The 21,898-nt window shown below is 48.6% G+C and overlaps 1 long non-coding RNA gene and 1 gene segment (V, D, J or C); one reads left to right on the forward strand and one right to left on the reverse strand.

The window, feature by feature from the left end:
* Positions 1-3,860, forward strand: part of LOC123287279 (uncharacterized) — an 80,892-nt gene extending 77,032 nt beyond the window's left edge. Inside the window, exons 1-2 of one of the 2 annotated variants that reach the window (XR_006530488.2) lie at positions 844-1,732; positions 1,910-3,860. This is a non-coding gene — a long non-coding RNA (uncharacterized lncRNA). Of the gene's footprint in view, positions 1-843; positions 1,733-1,909 lie in introns of those variants that run through there. The other variant, XR_011504842.1, reaches the window with a different exon arrangement.
* Positions 1-21,898, reverse strand: part of LOC106827306 (immunoglobulin heavy constant alpha-like) — a 678,397-nt gene that overhangs the window by 370,069 nt on the left and 286,430 nt on the right.

Genomic DNA, 21,898 nt, shown 5'->3' on the forward strand with positions numbered 1-21,898 from the left:
GCTCATTGACTTCACGGTCCGATGGGCTAGGACAGGAGCCTGGCGGTGGTGACTGCTGCCGTGTCAGGGAAGCTGGGGGCTGTGGGCCTTCCGTGTGCCTGTGGCCCCAGCAGGTGTGGGTTCTGGCTGCATTGCTGTGGGAGTCACCGTACCTGTGGGATGTGGCCCTGCTCAAAATCCTGGGCACAGCGTCACGGCCTCTCGAGGACAGAGATGGGGTTTTTGATGGATGCTGTGACTCTGTGGTTGTAATTACTCTATCCAGGAGAATAATACCACAGTGACACAGCCCCGCCCCGAAACCCCTCCGAGAGGTGGGGTGAGTGGGAATCCGGGTTGTAGAGGCTGACCTGTGCATGGAGGCAGAGCCCTGGGGAAGCTGTGGTTGGGCTCAGCACATGGGTGTCCTGCTGGGTGCATGACGAAACTCCCCTAGCAGGTGCACAGCTGCCACGCCCAGCGCTGTCCTGACATATCAGGCTGGCGTTTGTGCTCATTTTGCTGACCATAGTGGCTGCTGGGAACAAGGGAGCTGGCTGTCCAGCCTTTGAGCTGGAAATGTTCCCAGACTCATCTTCCAGAATGTTCTGCCTCTGTCTTTCTGTGGAGGCAGCTGCGGGTTTCTCAGGCTGGAAAGCAGCGTAGTGGTTTGTGGGTGGGTGTGCTGGTGAGCAAAGGATTCTGTGCAGACAAGAGATAGGTGGTGCTGTCGCTCATCACACCCTGTGGGTGGCCACAGGCCTGCGGTCCCTTGGGAGTAACTGATAGACAGACAGGCGTCAGCAAGTTATGGGTCCCCCACGCCACAATGCTAAACAGGAAGGGTGGAGCTCTGTGAGTGTCAGACGTGCTGTGAGGCTGGTGGGAGTGGGGTTGTCACATGGGAGCCCGAGAGTGCCTGGCTTCCTGCTCACTGTCTGCGCAGGAGCCGGGCCCTGGGGGGGAGGAGGAGGCGGCCCGGTGCACACGTGGGCTCCCGTGTCACTGCGCTGCAGGCGTGGGACACCCGTGCATCTCTGGGCTGCAGGATGGGGAACTGACCAGTGGCCCGGCCCAGCAGGCTGACCCTTTGGAAAGGACCTCTTTTGGGGGCATGGTGTCGCCAGCTCCCTCCTGGGACTTAGAGGTGATATTGTGACACTGAGGACATGCTGCGCCTGTCACCCTCGCTGCTGGGAGCTCTTGGCAGGAGGTCTGCGCAGCTGCGCTGAAGAGCGTCCCTGCAGACACTGACCCAGGCAGGGTGAGGCACCTGCCACTGTCTCTAGAGCGTGAGACGACAGCCTCTCTGCACAGACTGGGCAGGGCTGCGGGCGTGCAGCCCTTCTGCGGACTCGGCGGGGGCACAGGTGTGTGGAGAGAGGCCGGGACACACATGGGGCCCACGGCGGATTGACTGGATTGGGACTTCGGTTCATGAAGGGAGTCCTGCCCTTTCTGGTGAGACAGCCACAGGCCATCTTTTGCTGCGTGCTGGATGAGCTACAAACCGTCCCTCGTTCCTCCTTGAAGTCTCTGTCCCGAGAGCTGGACAGAAGTTGGCCTCCTAGACTTCATTTATGACTTTGGCTCTTTGCTGACGTGCAAATTAGCCCGCGTGTCTCTGTCTGGGGGCTTGGGATCATGATAAAGTTAACGTTCCTGGGATTGTCACTGCTCCCGCTGCAGTGACCAGTCTGTGAAAGTCTGAAAGCTCCCATGGAGGCCCCCTGGGCCCCAGTCGAATGAACAGGTAAGTTACTGAATAATCTTAGTGCTTTCTTGAGGATCCTTCCAATTGCGATTTCTGCTGTTCCTTGAGTCAGTTCAGTTATTTTATCGTTAGAAAGAGAAATTCCAGAGTGGCAGCACTGACACTGTCATTGTTTTGTGCTAACAACCACATCCTGTGTCTGCTCTGCCCTCCCAGCTCGAGTCCTGCTGTGGTTAAATGAGGCAGCGTGTCCAGAGCACTGGGATCGCGGCCGCCATGTGGGCACGGTGGCCGCTGGACAGAGAGCCCCAGGAAGGAAGCAGCGTCCCTGCAGGAGCGCTGAGAAGAGAGGTGGACGCACCTGCTGCCAGTGGACCACGGTGGGCCTTCGCCTGGGAGCACCACCTTGTGGGGACCGCGGGAACAGGACCGGGGGCACGTCACCTCCAGCTCGAGGGTGTCATGCTGTGTTCTGCTCCTGGGCTCAGAGGGTCAGCGGTGCGGCTGTGAATTTCCTGGCTGGGCATCGGCTCCACAAGCCTGGGTGCCTTTCGGGGGCGGGCGCACCTCCCCGACGGGGAGCCGGGGGTGGGGGCTGACAAGTCAGGTGCAGCAGACGAGGGGCGTTCTGGGTGGAGGAACGTGGTGGCAATAATCTCACAAGAACAGCTTGCGTGGGCTGAGGGCTTGGTGCAGGCTGGACACCGCACTCTGAAGCACACCATTTCATCTGGTCCTGAGTGCTGATCCACGGGGGCCATAATCATCATCATCATCATCATCATCATCAGCATCACCATCATCAGCATCACCATCATCATCATCATCAGCATCACCATCATCATCATCATCATCTTCATCTTCCCACTGTGTGGACAGACAGCCTGAGGCACAGGCAGTGAAGGAACCGGCATGAGACCACCTGCTGGTGGCAGAGCCAGGTTTCTCTGGAAGGAGGATGTTGTGTGTAGGTGACACGGCAGGTGGATGGTTAGAGCTCGCCCTGACAGGCGATGGAGCAGCGTTTGGGTCTGGCTGACCATGTGTGGACAGTGGGAAGAGGCTCGTGGAGTCCAGGGCAGGGGTTCACAGTGTGTTCAGGCTCAGAGTGTGGACGCTGGAGCTTTGGGTCTGCCCTAGTCCCTGAGTCCTGGGTCTGGACGGTGCCATGCTGGACGGAGGATGCACCATGTCCTGCCGTCTGTGCCCAGTGGTGTGACTGTGGGAACAGCACAGGTGTCTATCTGCCACCTGTGGGGCTGGTGTCCACTCGTCCATAGGCCTCCCTGTTGGGACGACCACGGGGGTTTGGGGAGAACGGACTTCTGCCCTCATCTCCTGCAGGTCACCTCCAGAGCCACAAGGGGACCACTCCCTTGGCCCTAGGCTGAGTGGCGTGGCCAGTCCTGGCAGCCCCAGTGCAGAGTGGACTTTCCTTCTGGGGCTGTGGCTTGATGAAGCCCTGCACCCCCCTCCAATTGTCCCTGGCAGTCCCCAGACCACAGTGACTGTGGTGACCACAGTGACCACAGTGCTGGCCCCCATAGTGGTGACAGAGTTGGCGTCTATGATGGTGAAGGGTGGCTGAGCCCAGGAGGAGGTTGCCAGCCTGTGATCAAGACAGCAAAGCCCTCCTGATTTTGAGGAGTTGTTTTTGGGGAGTGACAGGTGGACAAAATCAGGGAGCCCCTTCTGGAACATTCCTCCTCCACACTTACACTTGGACCCCAGCCTTTGTCCAATATCCCCCCTCCTCAACTACCCCCATTCACCCCTGGGGGTCTCACTTCCTGGAGCCATGGTGGAGTTGGGTAAGTATTTCTGGAACCTTCCATCTTTGAGCTTTAAAAACCTTCTGAAGATTTTAAGTGTGTTGACCCCCAGGAATTGTGGAGAAATTGAGGAGGGACACCAGCCACATGGTGAGCAGCCAGTCTGCAGAGCGCAGGGGCCGTGACGTGAGGGTTGGGGATAGCCTCTCCTGCTGGCCTCCATGGTTTGACAAACAAGAATGACCGGAACCTTCCATGGGGACTCCTGAGACACCTAGGATGGAGAGCAGGCGCATACAGCACAGATGGACACGTGCGTGTGCACACACACTCACACACACACACATGGGCACAGCATCCGCCTTAACAGGAACAGGAGAAAGTCTGAGAATAAGCACATGCCTGCGTGTCTGCTCTGTGTCCCTCACAGGGCCCCACGTCTGGACTGGGAGGCGCTTGTCCTCCCGGCTGCTGAGGACAGCGGTGCCGCACACACGACCAGCCACCCCTCTGCAGCCCCGATTGCCCTGTGATGCCTGGGGTGCCTCCCCTGGGTGTGTGTGCGGCTGCATCTCCTGTGCGTGGGGGTCCCGGCGCCCCAGAGGCTCTGCCCACCCAGTGCGTCTCCTGCCATGTCCAGGCGCTCAGGCTGGTGATCCGAGGACGTTCTCTAGTGGGGGTCTCCCAAAGAGTTGCGGTGGCCATGGACCAGCCTGGGGCTGATAAGGAGGTGAAGGTCAAGCTCACCACTGCCCTTGGCAGAGACCCCGCAAGTCAGACCCTCCCCTGGCGGGGCCACCTGCCCTGGGCCCTGGGCTCGATCGACAAGAAACTCAGCCATCCTGAGTGGGGTCTGTCACCTGACCCCTTCTCGGCAGGCTCCATGCCTGCCCCGTTGGGTCCCCCAGGACGGTCCAGGCTCACCTCCTTTGGGTCAAATAGTCCCGTCCTCAGTCTGCTTTCCTGGCCACTCGAGTTTCTGTTGGGGTGGGGGTGACATGATCCGAGAGTCCTTGCTGCCCACCTGTCTGTATTTGGCCGTGCAGGGCTCCTGTGCCCAACCCTGCTGCCCTTTCCTGACTCCAGCCACCCCCTGGCACTCAGACCTCACACATGAGCCCTTCGTTCATGACAGGCGGCCTCCTAGCGCCAGCCAAGCTCCATCCCAGGTATCTGGCAGTTTCACGGATCTTGTGAGCACCCTTGTCTGCGTGACCACTCCCGCCAGCCCTCAGCTCTCCACGACGGTGGAAGAAACAGTTCTTCCCACAAACTTTAAGAATCTATAGGTCCCTGCACCCAAGGCTCTTGACCATTTCCAACCGGGCATGGGTGGCACAGGCCACAGCTCTGCCCATGTCCCTGGACAGGATTCAGGTACAGATGTCACTTCCCAGAGCCACACCTGGCACTCCAATTACCTCCATAGTCAGGGGGAGGGGACAGCTTTCTCCCTCTCCTCTGCAGCTCGCTCCTGGCCCCATAAGTGAAGCACCGCCAGCCTCCAGCGCCCCCTCCTGGAACGTGTTGTGCCCCAGAGCCCAGCCCTGACCTGGGCCCAGAGTCAGCGTCAGCTCCATCAGGGTCTGCACTGGCTGGGAGCACAGTGGGGGCCGTGCTCTAGCTGGACATGCAGGCACAGGGGAGGATGGAGGGCGGAGAGAGGGAGGGAGGACCCTGGAGGGGATGCAGGCAGCACCTCAGATGGATCCCAGCTGACTCCAGGGGTTTCTCACAGGCTTGGTCAGTGCCCCAGTGATGTCAACGCCTGCTTGGAACAAAGACCCCAGCTCAGCCTGTGAGGCTCTCAGCCCCCAAATGTATCGTGGAAACACGTCTTACCCTGAGAGGAGGGTTCTGACCCTGAGGGGGGCATCTGACCCCTGGAGAAGGGTCCTGAGGCTGCCAAGAGCCCAGGTGGGCAGGGTGGGCCCTCTCGAGGATCTAAGGGAGAATGCGTGCCTGGCCTTTTCCAGCTTCTAGAGCCGCATCCTGCACATCCCTTGGCTCATGGCCCCCCTTCCTCCATCTTCAAAGCTGGTGGGGTAGCATCTTCTCTCTGATGCTTCCCTCTGCTCCATCCTCAGCTGGTCTTCTCTTCTGTGTCCAATCTCCCTCTGCATCCGTCCTCTGAGGACAGTTGTGATGACGTTTAGTACCCACCCACATAATCCAGGATCATCTCCCATCTCATGATCCTTAACTAAACTGCATAGGCAAAGACCCCTTTTCCACATAAGGTCACATGGTCACAGGTTCCAGCAAGAAGGACCTGGGTATCTTTTGTGGGCCACCACTCAGCCCCCTACCCCACTCAGCAAACCTTTGTGTAACATCTCCTGGGAGCCAGACTCCACCTTCCGGGACATGCTGGTGGTCGCCAGATTCTGGCAGCTTCTGCGGCTTCAATTTCAGAACCTGCGCCCTGGGACCCACCTGGCATGCCTGGGTGGAGGACAGGGAAGTGATGGAGCCTCTGTCCTGCTCAGGGCTCACTTGGCTGGGGCATTGTGGCCCAGGGTCACCCTGTTCCGCATGGCCAGCTGTCAGAAACAGCTGGTCGCCATGCCCTGGGTGCATTTGATGGCGTCTCCATCTTTCTGCTCAGTGAAAGACTTGCCCTCAGTCCCTCCACCCGGGGCCCCTGACCACTGAGCCTGCTCCTTCCAGACCCTCGTCCTGTGCCGCTACAGTCCTGGCCCCAATCCAGCTGGACACACACAGGGCTGTCCCCTGGGCTTTCTGCAGCACCAGGCAGTCCCTGGGCCTGCACAGCATGCTCCCTGTGGTGGGAAGGCGGGCCTGCAGCACACAGGCCACACCAGTGGCACTAATGCCATGCACTGGGTGGACAGGGAGGGGCCAGCCCCAGTTCGGGTCACCCGGTCCACCTGGTCATCACGTGTCTCCTCCACCTGGACACAGGCATCTTCACCCCTCCCTCTCGGAGTGGCCCACCCCCATGTCCTTCCCCAGGCTGTGCTGCAAAGCCTCCCGGGCCCAGGCCTGCATGGAGAACTCTGCTGTTAAGGGGTCCAGGAAATGCCCTGGGAGGCCACAGATGCAGCTGATGCTGTGGTGGGAGGCAGTGAAAACAGGAACCCCGGGTGATTGTTGCTGCCCTCCACACTGGCACCCACTTCCCTGGAACCTGGGACAGGGTGCAGGCTGTGCATCGTCCCTGGCCCGCAGTTCCTCGGGCCCTCGGGGACCCTTGGTCGGTCTCGGACCCAGGCAGGCCCAGTTGCTGCACCTGTCTCTGCTTTTCAGATGGACAGTTATCGTGGGCAGGTGGACACGGTCAGGCCTTCCTCAAAGCCCTTTGGCCTGTCCCGGGACCTCCTTCCTTGGCTGGACAGAGGCCCTGATAGCCCTGAGGGGTGGGCGGCATGCACCGTGGCCTGGCCCCAACGAAGGCTGCTCTCTTGCTCTGGTCAGCTCAACATTGCAGCTGTTTGGGCCCCCGGCATGTGGGCTGCCTGGGGGTGGTGAATGTGGGCCTCCAACCACACAGAGGCCCCTGACCGGGTCATGCTCCATGTGGTGGGCGGGTCCAGCTGCGTGCCTGACTCCACTTAACGGGCACCCCACATCACTGTCCCCTGCAGACGTGGCAGAGTCCAGATAAAGGGTCTGCCTGACGTCACATCTTGTCGAGGAGGGGTGCCCACCAGCCCTGCCTGGGGCCTGGGAGACCCAGGTGTGGGCTGGTCTCTGACACGGGGTGCGTTGGTTTCTCAGGATTCACCTGGAAAGTACGGACGTACTCAGAATCTTGCCCTGGGTCCAGTCGCAGCCACAGGGGTGTCCTGCAGAGCTGGGCTGGGCTGGCACTCCCAGAGGGAGCCCCTGGTGGACACCCCCTCCCACAGGGCTGGGGCAGCTGCCTCCCCAGCGCCCCCTCGCCTCACAGAGAGGACGCCACGTGGAGCCCTGGGGTGGGCGATGCTCCATGGGGTGTGTTCTGGCCTTTCCGGAGCCCTCGCCCATCTCAGAGGAGGGGCCTCCTTCATGGCTCCCCTCTGTTTGCACACGACCCCCACCCCATGAATGCAGGGACAGGCCTTCGGGGCGGTCGTCTGCTCGCCCTGCATGTCCTAACCGGCCCTTCTCCGCCTCTGGGCCCCATGTCCTGCTGGGGACACCCCGGGCTGGCAGCATGAAGGAGAGTGCAGCCAGGCCGGTGGCTCCATCCCTCTGACACGTCGCCAGCATGAGGACTGACCTCCTCTCAGCCCTCCACACAGGTGTCCTCCGTGGCCTGGGGTGGCCCCGGGGAGCAGCTTGCTCCTGTCTGTCTTGTTGAGAGAAAAGAAATGCAGCAGCTTTATCACGTGCTGGAGCCCGGAGCAGAGCCCACGTAGGGGCTGGGGAGGGCAGAGGATCTTTTGTGTGAGGGAAAAGGATCATCCTAGTCCAGACTCAGCACCCCACAGATGGGGAAACTGAGGCTCAGGGCCCTGGCTGTACAGTGACTGGAGTAGAGGCGGCTGGCGGCCCTGCGCTGCTTGGTGCTTCCCCCAACCATGGTCCCGTGTCTTGTTGCTTGGCACCTCCCAACCCTGGACCGGAACCCAGGCCCGCAGGACCCCAGGACCCAGAATTGGCTGACCAAATGACCCCAAGGCCTCCTCCAAGGTGGCCTGGGGGCTTTTTAGGAGGATGGACAGGCCGTGAGGTGGGGGCCCCAGGTGTGTGCCTGCTCTGGGGTGGCTCTCGAGGAGGCTGAGGGTTCTAGTACAGGGAAGCATGTTTGTCCAGGATCCACCTACATAAGGAACAGGTTGCTGGTGGATGCGGGCCTCTGTCCCACTCTGCCGCGGTGCGCTCTTGCCCAGCCACCTGGGTCAGTGCAGCCTGTGGCCGCAGCTGTGGCTGCCACCCACGGAGCTCAATCAAGTGGTCCCCAGAGTTGGCGGCGGGGTGGATCTAAGGCAAACAATGGGAACGCAGAGCCACCCTGACTGGGGCTCAAATGATGCTCCTCATGACTGTGCAGACTCCTCAGGTCCTCTCGCTGTCTCGGGGAGAATCTACTCGGGGAACAGTTCTCCTGAGGCCTCTTCCAGGGCTGGGCACGTGGGGTCGCGGTGTCAGCATCCTCCTTCTCCACTCGGGAAAGAGGACCATGGCCTGCACTCCTCAGAGCCCGGAACACATCATGTGCACATGAGTGTGTGTTAGTGTGAGCAAGTGTGTGTGTGTGAGTAAGTGGTTGTGTGCATAAGTGTGTGTGAGGAGTGGGTGTGTGCATGAGTGTGTGTGAGTGTGAGCAAGTGTGAGTGTTGTTCCAATTCACAATAGGTGAGATGTGGGCTCCCCAGTGGCCTCTCAGCAGCCCAGGCGCAGGGGAGCACCCTGCATCCAAAGTGACCTGGATGCTGTGTCTGTTGGCTCCGGGGTCAGCTTCCGTCCACCCTCTTGCTTCAGGGAGGCCAGGACACCCAGGGCACCCTCCGTGGAGGCTCCTGACCCAGTGTGGCTCCTCTCTGCCCACGAGGGTCATTCATGGCCACCCCGTGTCACTGCCCCGAGCCCGCCAGGCAAGGCACAACCACCAAGTGCCCTTCAATTGCAGCTCCTAAAAATGGGAGGACCCCATCTTTATGGATGTGCAGAGAGGACAGCCCCCCATGGTGCCATCTCTGACACTGAGATGGACATCTTTGGGCCCCAAGATGCTCAGGCCTCGGGATGGAGGCTTGGGGGTGATTCTCTGGCTGTGCCTTCTGGTGGTCTCTCTCCCTCCATTCTGGGGGAGTGGGGAGCGCATAGTGGGTCTCAGTAGCTCATCCCACCACTGTAGCCACCTCAGCCCTGACGCCAGGGCTCACATTTTCAAGGTGCCCTCACACCCCACCCACCCATCCATCCGGCTAAACTGGATGTGGCGTTCTCTTTATTTAAAGCTGTTCTCTTGCCTGGCTGTTAAATCAGAAAGGAGTGAGGGACAGCGATGGCGTGGCTCACAGACCCTTGGGCTTCTGCCCTTGGGCAAGATAAAGCCACAAAGTCTTGAGGAACCATTAACTCTTTTCCAAGTCCTTATGCACAGGAATTCCAGAATGGTCTACTTTTAGGAAATCTGTCTGTGTACCGTTCACAGGGTGGAGCATAAAGGAAACAGCATGGGAACGTATTCAGAATATTCAGAGAGAGTGAGCAAAGGGTTTGCAAGACTTACTGAGATATCTTTGTAATACAAGTGTGATATAGATAATTGAAAGGAAAATGTCTTCTCTTGTTGAGGTGAGAATTTGGAAGCTGTCACGCGGTGTGCCCCACGTGCCATAAGATTGTCATGCATGTTCTTTTTGTTGAGATGAAGGGGTGCGGGTGTTTCTCAACAACGGAGAGAAAATAGATTGGAAAACAGCAACCTCAGGAGCTGTGACAACAGCAGAAGATCCAGTGTTGGATGAGATGGTGGGAGGAGTATTGGGAGAAATAATGACTGAAAACCTAACAAATTTGGTGACAGACACAAACTTCCAAATCCAAGAAGGTGCGTGAAAGCCAAGAAGGGCGAACTCAAAGAAATCCATGGCCAGACACACTATAATCAAATCTTTGAAATCTAAGGACAAAATCTCGAAAGCAGCGAGAGAGGGACGAAGCATTACCTGAAGAGAGACGTCAGTTCAGCATCAGTGGATTTCTCAGCTGAGCATGGAAGCCAGAAGATGCTGCACAATATTTTTCAAGTGCTAAAAAAAGATGGAGATTCAATGCAACCAAAATCATAATCCCAATTCAATTGTGAATTCTACATCGAGCGAGAGACTATCCTTCAAGAATGAAGAGGAAATAAACACACTCGCCGATGAACAGAAGTGGAAAGAATTGCTGACAGATGCACCTGTAAAGACTGGCTAAAGGACGTTCCTCAAACAGTGGAGACTTTATAGATGAAAGGATCTTGGGGTGTCAGGAAGGAAGAAGGAACAGCGGAAAGAGCAGAAACTTACACACAGTAGACTCTCTTTTTCCTCACGGGTTTTATAAACATTATGCGATGAGTGAAAGAAAATTATAACACCATCTGATATTTAAGACAATGTTATTTGAAAGTGGGGAGGATAAAGGGACCAGATGGAGGCGAGGCTGCCACGCGTGCTGGGAAGTAGCAGAGTGGGAGTGCTGACGTCAGCAGACGGTTGCTGTGTGTTTGTCATGCTGACGGCAGGCACCGTGAAGACTCTACCAAGGATACACTCACAAGCGCTGTAAGTACTCTCAAACAAGCAAATCAGGATGGAATCCCAAAATATGTTGAGTAACCCGCAGGAAGGCAAGAAGAGAGAAAAGGAAGAATGCGAACTAGAGGAAACAAGCAGAAAACTCCCATCACAAGACGTAAGGGCTAACATATCAACAATCCCCTTAAATGATGGCCAAATACGACAGTTAAGGCAGAGACTGGCAGAAGGGATAAAAAGTAGCCTGACCATATATGGCTTCTGAGAAACTCACTTCCAATTCAGTGGTACAGGGAGAATGAGGGTGCAAGGTGGGAAAGACAGGCCACAAAAACATTAATTAAAAGTCATGAGTGGCTTATTAACATCTGATAAAGCAGACCTCAGGGCAGTGAAAATTACCAGGGACAAAGAGGGACATGACTTGATGATAAAAGGATCCATCGAGGAGGAACACATAATCATCCTAAAGTGTATGCACCAGACGACAGAGTCTCAAAATAGGTGAAACCAAAATTTTATTATCCTCCTTGTTACTAAGTTCTGATTGACGGAAACTTCTCTATGGAATGACTTCCCAATGGAAAAAAATGCATCCTGTGAAAGCCACTTGCTGTTCCCCACCTGGGTGGGGATAGCAACATTCTGCACATCAGGGACCTTTTGCTGCCACTGTGTGGTCTGAAGGAACCAGCATGTCCTCGTTTTCCAAAAGGGGCAGTGGGACTCCAGGTGAGAGCTGTTAGCTGGCAGACATGCACGTGGCGGCTTTTATATGACAGACATGAAAAGCATTTAAAATGCTCATTTATGATTACTAAGCATTCATTTGAGTCACTGGAACACACATATTTATATATCCCGGAAAAGTGTCCATCTGGGAAAAATACTATTTTGGGGGAAAAAAGGCCAGTAGACGTATCCCTCTGTCCTAGTTTATTTGTAGGGTCTGAGGTTCCTGAATTTGAGATTATTGGCAGTTTTCCTCCAATTTTAATGATGATAAGCTAATTTAAATGATGATTCAGTAGCAGAGAAATTCCTTTCTCTTTCAATAGATGTGTCCTTTGCTGAAATCTCAGTATCTATTACTTCATTATAAATCCACGCAAAGTATGTTTGAACAAACAACCCTGGAGAGACCTCACAGAACTGCAGGTGGTCACTTCACGTGACACCTGCCTCATGGTCGCATCCTCTTCTGGAGAACTTCTGCAGTATTTTCAAAACTCCCTCAGTACAACCTGTTGTTTTTTCAGCTGTCAGTCGTCTTTACAAGGATCTTACCTATCGTGTTCTTTAAATTCATTGTGCCCGTGTCAGGAAATTTAGGATATTATTGCCCACCATGTATCAATGTGGTTCAATTTCTAGCCCATCAATTCTGTTCCATGATCTCAATGACTACCACTTTGCCAAGATCACACTGTCTCATGTACTGCATGTCTATAGTAAGTTCTGGAATCTGTCTGTATCAATATTCTAACGCTGCTCTGAAGAATTGTCTTGAATAGTCTAAATTCTAAAATTTAGAATATTCTAAGTTAGAAAAAATTAGAGTAATTAGAACAGTCTAAATTCTAAAAGCAAAGTTTTAGAATTCGCTTTTAAATTTCCATAAAGTAAAAATTCTCTTGGGATTATGATTTTGGTTGCATTGAATCTATAGAACAATTTGAAGAAAATTGTCACCTTAAAACTAGAGTCTTCCAACCCATGTCCAAGACATATTTTCCACTTATTTGGGTCTTCACAAATGTCTCTAAACAATATTTTGTAGTTTTTAGTACAGAAGTCTTTCCCAATCTTTGTTAGTTATTCTTGGTATTTTATTTCTTTTAATGCTGCTGTAAATGGAATTGTTTTTTAAAGTTTTATTTTCTAATTTTTGTTGCTAGTAGAGAGACAATTGGTATTTGTACATTGACTTTCAATAAATAGCTTTCCTAAATTTATTTATCAATTCTAGTAGCTTTTAAAAATAGATTCCTTCGGATTTTCTACAAGCGTAGCCATATTATTGGTGAATGAAGAGAGTTTTACTTTTTCCTCTCCAAGCTGACTGCCGTCTTTATTTCTTCCTGTTGGGCAGGCCAGTTCCTCCAGCACCAAGCCAACCCTGGAGGAAAGCTTTCAGTATTTCACTGTTTGTATGATGATGGCTGTAATATTTTTACATACCCTTATCGCTGTAATATTTTTACATACCTTTATCAGGTACATGGATTTAATTTCCAAATTTATTTAGCTGAGAGATATCATGAAGTGGTGCTCAACTTTATTGAGTTTTTTTTCTTTCCTGAATCTACTGAACTGGTAATACATTTTTTCTTCTTTATTCTGTTAATGTGTTGAATTGTACGAATTGATTTTTTATTGAGGTGAAATTAAGATAATGTTGAATATTTTTCCCAGACAACTAAAGATAACTAAATATTCTTTTTAATTGCCATTTTTAAGATCTAGAATGCCTACCTATCAATCTGACAAAATAATTTTTAATTGTTACATTTATATTTCAATATGATTGCCTCTGTAGTTTAGCCAAGACCTCTATCGCGTCACATAACGATCATTTCTTCTAGTGGTGGGATCAATTAAGATCTAGTCTCTTAGGAAGTTTGGTGTTTATATACAGTTTTGTTGACTGTAATCACTGTACTGTGTATAAGATCTCCAGGACTTATTTATCTACTAGCTGTAAGAACGTACCCTGAAACACTATCTCTCCATTCCCCGACCGACCAGCCCCTGGTAAGCCCCATTCCACTCTTTGTTCTTCAAGTTGCTTTTTCAGATTCCACATATGACGGATACCATACACTATTTGTCTTTCTCTGACTTATCTCACTTAGCGTAATTCCCCCATGATCCATCCATGGTGTTGAAAATGGCAGGATTTCCTTGTTTCTCGTGGCTCAGTGGTATTACATTGTATATATACACCATATATTCTTTATCCATCCATCTGTTGACAGGCACTTAGGTTGTTTTCATATCTCGGCTATTGTGAATAATGGTGTAATGAACATATGGGTGCATATATCTCTTCAAAAATCTGTTTTCGTTTCCTTCGGACATATACCCAGAAGTGGGATTGCTGTATCATATGGTATTTCTATTTTCAGTTTTTTGAGGACCCTCCATACTATTCTCCACAGTGGCTGAACCAGTATAAAATCCCACCCATTGTGCACGAGGGTTCCCTTTTCTCCACCTTTGCCAACACTAGTTATCTCTTTGCTTCTTGATGGTAACCATGCTTACAAATGTGAGGTGATATCTCATTGTGGTTTTGACTTGCATTTCCCTCATGATTAGTGATGTTAAGCATATTTCATGTATCTGTTGGTCATTTCTATGTCTTCTTTAGAAAAATGTCTATTCAATTTCTCTGTCCATTTTTTAATTGGATTTTCTTGTTTTTATTGAGTTGTCCGAGTTCTTTATAAATTTTGGAGGTTAGCCCTTTATCCAATACATGGGTTGCAAATATTTTCTCCCATCCTGTAAGACTTTTCACACTGTTGATTACCTCGTTTGCAATGCAGAGGCTTTTAAGTTTGATGTAGTCCCACTTGTTGATTTTTTCTTCTGTTGTTTGTGCTTTTGGTGTCTTATCTAAAAAATCATTGCCAAGACCAATGTCAAGGAGCTTCTTCCCTTTGTTGTCTTCTAGGAGTTTCACGGTATCAGGTCTTATGTTTAAGTCTTTGATCCACCTCTAGTTAATTTTCATGAGTTGTGTAAGATAGGGGTACAATTTCATTGCTCTGCGTACGCTTATCCAGTTATACCAACACCATTTATTTTAGGATCTGTTCTTTCTTCATTGTGTGTTCTTGGCTTCCTTTGAAATATCAGTTAACTGTTTACGTTGGTGTTTAATTCTGGGCTCTCTTTTCTATTCCATTGGGCTAAGGATCAATTTTTATGCCAGTACCAACCTGTTTTGATTACCATAGCTTTGTGGTATAGTTTGAAATCAGAAAGTGTGATGCCTCTGGTTTTGTTTTTCTTTCTCATGACTCCTTTTGTTATTCAGGGTCCTCTGTGCTTCTGTAAAATGTTAGGATTGTTTTTTTATTTCTGTGAAAAATTTTATTGGAATCTTGATAAAGATTGCATTGACAGAGATTGATATAGTTGGCTTTGGGTAGCACAGACATTTTAACAATAGAAACTCTTCAAATCTGTGAACATGGAAATGTCCATCCATTTATTTGTATCTTCTTTGAATTCTTTCAATAAAGTCTTGAATTTTTCAGTGCACAGATCTTTCACTTCCTTGGTTAAATTTATTCCTGGATATTTTATTATTTTTGATGACATTGTGAGTGGGATAGTTTTCTCTATTTCTTTTCCAGATGTTTCGCTGTTAGCATATAGAGATGCAACTGATATCTGGTTGTTGAAAATATCAGACATCTGCGTATTGATTCTGCATCCTGCAGCTTTACTAAATTCGTTCTTAACTCCAACAGCTTTATGGTCGAGTCTTCGAGATTTTCAATACATGTGATCTTATCATCTGCAAATAGAGGCCATGTTTCTTCTTCCTTTCTGATTCGGGTGCCTTTTATTTCTTTCACTTGCCTGATTGCTCTGACTAGGACCTCCAGCACCATGTTGAATAGAAGTGGAGAGAATGGGCACCCTCGTATTGTTCCTGATTTTAGAGGAAAATCTCTCAGTCCTTCACTGTTGAGTATAGTGTTAGTTGTGGGTCGGTCGTACATGGCTTTTATTATGTTAAAGTGTGTTCTTTCTAGACCCAATCTGTGAGGGTTTTTATCATGAAAGAATGTTACATTTTGTTAAATGCTTTTTCTGCATCTATTGAGATAATCATATGATTTTTATCTTTCATTTTATTAATGCGCTGTGTCACATTTATTGATTTGTGTACGTTGAAGTGTCCTTGCATCCAAGCGTAAATCCCAATTGATCATGGTGGATAATCCTTTAATGAGTTATTGAACTCAGTTTGCTGATACCTTGTTGAGGATTTCTGCATCAATGGTCATCAGGGATATTGACCCATAGTCTTCTTTTCTTGTGGTGTCCGTGTCTTGCTTTGGTGTCAGGGTGATGCTGGCTTCATAGAATGAGTTTGGCAGTATTCCCTCTTCTTCAGCCTTTTGGAACATTTTGGGAAGGATTGACATTAAGTCTTTTTAAAGTGATTGGTAGAACTTGCCAGCGAAGTCATCTGGTCCTGGAGTTTTCTGTGTTGGGAGATTTTGATTACTCATTAAGTCTCCTTACTCTTTTTCGGTCTGTTCAGACTTTCTATATGTTACTGGTTCAATCTCGGTAGGTTGTATGTTTCTAGAAATTGATCTCTCTTCTAGTTATCTAATTTATTGGTGCATAATTGTTCAGAGCGTCTTTTATGATCCTATGTGTTTCTGTAGTGTCACTTGTTACTTCTACTCTTTCATTTCTGGTTGTATTTGTTTGAGTCTTCTCTCTTTTTTTCTGAGTTATTCTTGCCAACGTTTCATCAATTTTATTTTTTTAATAGTTGGATCTTAGTTTTATTGATCTTTTCTATGCTTTTTCTGGTCTCTATTTCATTTGTTTCTGCTCTAATCTTATTTCCTTCCTTCTGCTAACTTTGGGCTTAATTTGTTCTTCTTTTTCTAGTTACTTGAGGTGTAAAGTTAGGTTGTTTATCTGCAATCTTTCTAATTTCTTAATATATGCATTTGTCACTGTAAATTTCCCTCTCAGAACTGCTTTTGCAGTATCCCATAGGTTTTTGATATCTTGTGTTTCCATTTTCAGTTGTTTCAAAATGTTCTTGAATTTCCATTTTGATTTCTTCTTTGACCCATTGGTTGTTCAGGGGTGTGTTATTTAGTTTCCACATATTTGTGGATTTTCCAGCTTTCCTCATGTCGTTAATTTCTAGTTTCACGCCACTGTGTTTGGAAAAAGGTACTTGGTATAATTTCAACCTTCTTAAATTTGTTAAGATGGGTTTTGTTACCTAATATATGCTCTATCCTGGAGAATGCTCCATGTGCACTTGAGAAGAATCTGTACTCTGCTGCTATTGGATGGAATCTTATATAAATGTCTGTTAGTTCTGTTTGGTCTACTGTGTTGTTCAAGTCCAATATTTCCTTGCTGGTTTTCTGCTGGACAATCTACCCATTGCCGAAAGTGGTGTAATGAAATCCTCTACTACTGTTGTGCTGTTGTGTGTTTCTCCCTTCAGATATGTTAGTGTTTGCTTAGTGTATTTAGGTGCTCCGATGTTGGGTGTGTTTACATTTATAAATGCTATATCTTCTTGAAGAATTGATCCTATTATCATTATATAATGACGTTCTTTGTCTCTTATTACCGTTTTTGGCTTAAAGTCTATTTTGTCTGATATAAGTATAGCCACCCCTGCTTTCTCATGGTTTCTACTTGCATGGAATATCTTTTCCCATCCCTTCACTTTGAATCTATGTGTGTGTTCTTAAATCTGAAGTGGGTCTCTTGTAAACAGCATGTAGTTGGGTCTTGTTTTTTTATCCAGCCAGGCTCTCTGCTCCTTTGAGTTGGCGGATCCCATCCGTTTACATTTAGAGTGGTTATTGAGATGTAAGGACCTCCTACTGCCATCTTGCTAGTCCTTTTGGCTGTTTTGCATACTGTTGTTTCTTTCCCTCTGTTTTTGCCTGCCCTTACCCTTGTACATTGGTGATTTTCCAAGCTTGTCTGCTCTGCTTCCCCTTTTCTATCTTTGGTGGCTCTGCCCTAGGCTTTTGCCACGGGGCTTATGTAAAACATGTTATAGACAAAACAGTCCATTTTAGGCTGATAGCAACTTATCTGTGATTGCCTTTAAAGTCCCTACCCTTAAGATATCCTAATTTACCTCTTTTTTTATGGTGTGTATTTGTTAACAATTTGTAGTAGCTGTAGTTATTTTTACTGCTCTTTCCCTTTTACCTTTATACCGTAGTTGAGTGGCTAACACACCATCCTAATATGGAGTTACATTTTTCTAATTCTGACTCTTTTTGACATTTACCCAAGTGTCGTGTACTTTTGTATGTTTTTATGTCCCTGATTGACATCTTTTCATTTCAGCTTGAAGAACTCTTTCAGCATTCATCCAAGGCAGGTGTAGTGGTGGTGAACCCCCTCAGCTATTGTTTGTCTAGAAAAGACTTTATTTCTCCTTCATATCTGAAGGATAACTTGGATGGATAAAGTATTCTTGCCTGCCAGTTTTATCTTTCAACACTTTGAGTTTGTCATTCCATTCTCACCTGGCCTGAAGAGTTTCTGCTGAGAAATCTGCTCAGATCCTAATGGGGGTCCTGTGTAGGTTACTCTTTTTCTCCCCCCACCCCACCAGCTGCCTTTAAGATACTTTCTTTGTCATTTGGTTTTGATGTTTCATTTTAGTGTGTCTTGGAGAAGGTCTCTTTCATTGAGACAATAGGGGGATCTATTAATTTCGTGGACTTGCACATCTAAGTCTTTCTTCAGGTTTGAGGAGTTCTCAAGTATTATTTCTTTAAATAAACCCTCTGCCCATAGTTCATGTAGGCTCTCTTTGCTCTTTTTAAATCTTTGTTCCTTCTTCTCTCCTAACTGTTATTTTAGAATTCTTATCCTCCAAGCCATTCTTTCTTTCTTCAATCTGGTCTGCTGTGCTATAGACGTTCTCTATTGCATTCTTCATCTCATTCATTGAATTCTTCAGCTCGAGGATTTCTGTTTGGTTCTTTTGTATAATTTCAATCTCTTTGATAAAGAACTCAGTTGTCCATATATTTATTTCCTGATTTCATTGAATTGTCCTTCTGTGTTTTCTTGTAACTTGTAGAGTTTCTCTGTATTTTGAATTCTTTATCAGTTAGATTACAATATTCCAGCCTTTGAGCTCAGTTTCCTTCCTTCATTCATTGATTAAAAAGGGAGATAAAAGGAGGCAAATCTTACATCACCACATGCTAGTGTCACTTGATTAGACATTTTAGAGTAAACAATTCAGTAGCATTTAGTGCATTCAAAATGTTGTGTCACCCCACATCTATATCCTAACCTCCTTTTGTTTTTGGCATATTCTCCAATCCCTCATATAGTCATGACACAGTGTGAATTTTATGTATCGCTACATTTAATTTGCTAAGCTGCCTCTAGATTCATGAGAGAGAGTGGCCTGTAATTTTATTTGTTGTAATATCATTGACAGGTTTTATTTTACAGTTATCCTAGTCACACACAACTAGTTAAGAAGTGTCCTCTATTTCTCTAGTTTCTGAAAGAAGTTATGGAAGATGGTATTTTTTCCTTAGGTCTTTATGGATTTGGGGACTAAGTGTTGTAAAGAGGTCGAATTCCACAAATTGACATACAGTTGCAGCACTGTCCTGATCAAAGCCTCAGCACTTTTGTTGTTGTTGTTGCTGAAGTTTACAACTCGATGCCAGTTGTTTGTGAAAGTAAAAATGGCCAAAGAATAGGCAAGGCAATCTGATGAAGTTAAACAAATTTGTAGGATTTGGCCCACTTGATATCTAGAGACAGTATAGACTCGCAGTAATTAGGACAGTTTGGAATTGGTACAAAGGGAGATGAGTGAACCCCCAGCACTGAGCAGACAGGCCGGAAACAGGCGTGGCTGAAGCGATGGCTGGCTTGTGACAGTGGTGGCCGAAGTGCACCAGGAAAGTGTGACTTTTTAGGGGATAGTTCTGGGTTATTAGGATGTCTGAATTGGGAAAAATAAACTGGCTCTCTCCTGCTAATCATACTAAAAAAAAGTAATTCCAGGTGGATTGTAGATTTAAATGTGAAAACTGAAAAATTAGAACTTTACCAACAAAAATTTAATTTCCGTGCAATAAGAAAAGACGTTTTTTTTTAAAAAAAAACAGGATCTAAAACACAATACAAATGAAGGAAAAGTTGGATATTTTGGATTTTAAAGTTAAAAACTTCTGTTCATCAAATGATACTATTATGAGAATGAACTCAGAAACAAAACAGTGGACAAATTACTTTCACATATATTTATCCATCAAAACACTACTACATGCCAAAGAAAATAGACCGCACACCCAAAAAGAGCAACACCCAGTATTGATGAGGATGCAGGGTGCTTAGAACTTTCCTGTGCTTCTGGTGTGAGAGTACCTTTGGTGTGAACATTGGCAGAATTTGTTTGGCAATATCTACTAATGTTGAAAAGAACGGTACTCTGTGAGTAGAAGTCCCACTGCTGGGAATGAGCAGAAAAGGGAAATTGCCCTTTTGTAGGTCAAACACAGATAGGTACCTAAGCAGTTCAAAATTTACAAATAACTCAATTTTTGACACATGTTTACCCAACAGAATTACTTCCGTGTTCACTAGAAGACGTGACCCATTTTGTTCCTAGCAGCGTTTTGTATTAGCTGAACCCTGGACAACCCCGCGTGTCATGTCCTGGTAGAATGTTTTTAGCGCATGCATCTGTCCATAGGAACCTCACACCTTAGTGTGGATACAAGAGTATCACGGGTTTGTGATCTCATTTACTAAAGTCAAACATGAGCAGACTAACCTATGACTTTGGCGTCCAGACGTCACTCATTTGCAGCAGGGTCTGGATGGGACAAAAAGGGTTTTGGGGGCTCTGTGATATTCTGACTCTGGACCTGAGTGCTCGGAACGCAGCTGTGTGCAGGTGCTGAAACCATTGCGCTGCGCGCTCAGGACCGGCACACTTTTCTGCACCACTGGTCTCTCTCCACACAATTTTGCCTGCACAGGGTTTGATGGGTGCATAGTAACAGGAGAGCTGCTCCAAAGCTTGTCTAATAACCCCTAGAAACATAGGCCCACCAGAATATTTCTCCCCCTAGAAGTAGGATTTGAAACTTTATCATCCTGACTCCCAGGAACAAAGGTCAGGCAGAGGGAAGATGGGAGTCACCCTCATTCAGACTTTAGAGGCTGCGGTGAATCTCTTGAGATTAAAGGCAAGAAATGTCTGCCTTTGGGTCCTTAATACTTTTTGTAGAAGAATTCACACCTCTCCCTCCCCCAGCCTGCTGTTCTGACCCTTGTTTCCCTTCACTGCTTTGGCAAATGGTCTTAATTCATGGTGAGGTAGCCTGCCCTGTTGTCCACGCCGTGTAAGAGGGCAAATCATTGCTTAATTATACCTTGGAGGCTCATCTTGGGATACCATTTGGAGATGGGAATATTGATTCGCTACCGTTCATTCTTCTGGGGACAAGCCATGTTTTCCCGAATGAATAAATCCTAGTACTCGTGCTGTACGGTATCAAACCAGGAAATGGAACAGGTCTCCGTATCCTAAGGTTAAATGCGTTTCGTGGTGAGCCTCCTTGGAACCATCCTCACCTCCGTCCCGAGCCCTGATCTCCTGTGCTCTCCCTACCTCATGAGGAAGCCACGTTGATGGAGAGATGAGAAGCACGGGGCTCATCTAAACTCTCCGTAGGTCTCTGGGTGACCTGGAGCCCCACAGGGAGCCTTGAGAGCTGGTGACACAAGGAGGTCTCCATTTCCCTCCTGACCAATGGATTCCTAGTAAGAGGGCTCCATCTTGCTCTCCACCTCCTGCCCAGCCAAGCGTGGCTGTGTCCTCCTCATGTCAGGCTGGACCAGGGCTCGGGAAACTCCACCAGAGGGAACGGTGAGAGCCCAGACCACTTTTCCGCTTTCCCGTCCAATACCTACAGAGGCTGGGGTCAAAGAGAACTCAACATGTGTGGGAATGAGGCCCTAAGAATGAATAAAAGAAAAGGATAATAAATGGGTGGATTTCCTTAATCCACTGCCCAAACATTGAGAGATGGGATGACACCACGGTTTGGTTTGCTCATTAGGAACACTGTGGGCTCCTGCCCACGTTTGTCACCACGTATATGAAAAACCCTGCTCTTTTATGCTTGGAGCCGAGGAATGGTGTGTTAGAGACAGCCAGGGCACAGTCCATGGAGAATAGTTATTTCACTTTATTTTTTACTGTGAAGAGGAAACAAAGTTGGAAAAGAAATCTTTTCATGGCCTATCCCTGCACCTGCCTCTGGGGCTGCTTCTTGAAATTAGTGAGTCCTGAGTGCCCCCTGGTGGTCCTGAGCGCCCCTGGTGTCCTGAGCACCCCTGGTGTCCTGAGTGTCCCCTGGTGTCCTGAGCGCACCCTAGCGGTCATGAGCGCCCCCTGCAGCCCAGCCCCTCCTGTCTCTGTGCAGGGAGCTTTGTGTCCG

This window comes from Equus asinus, chromosome 7, assembly GCF_041296235.1.
Source record: "Equus asinus isolate D_3611 breed Donkey chromosome 7, EquAss-T2T_v2, whole genome shotgun sequence".
NCBI classification, from domain to species: domain Eukaryota; kingdom Metazoa; phylum Chordata; class Mammalia; order Perissodactyla; family Equidae; genus Equus; species Equus asinus.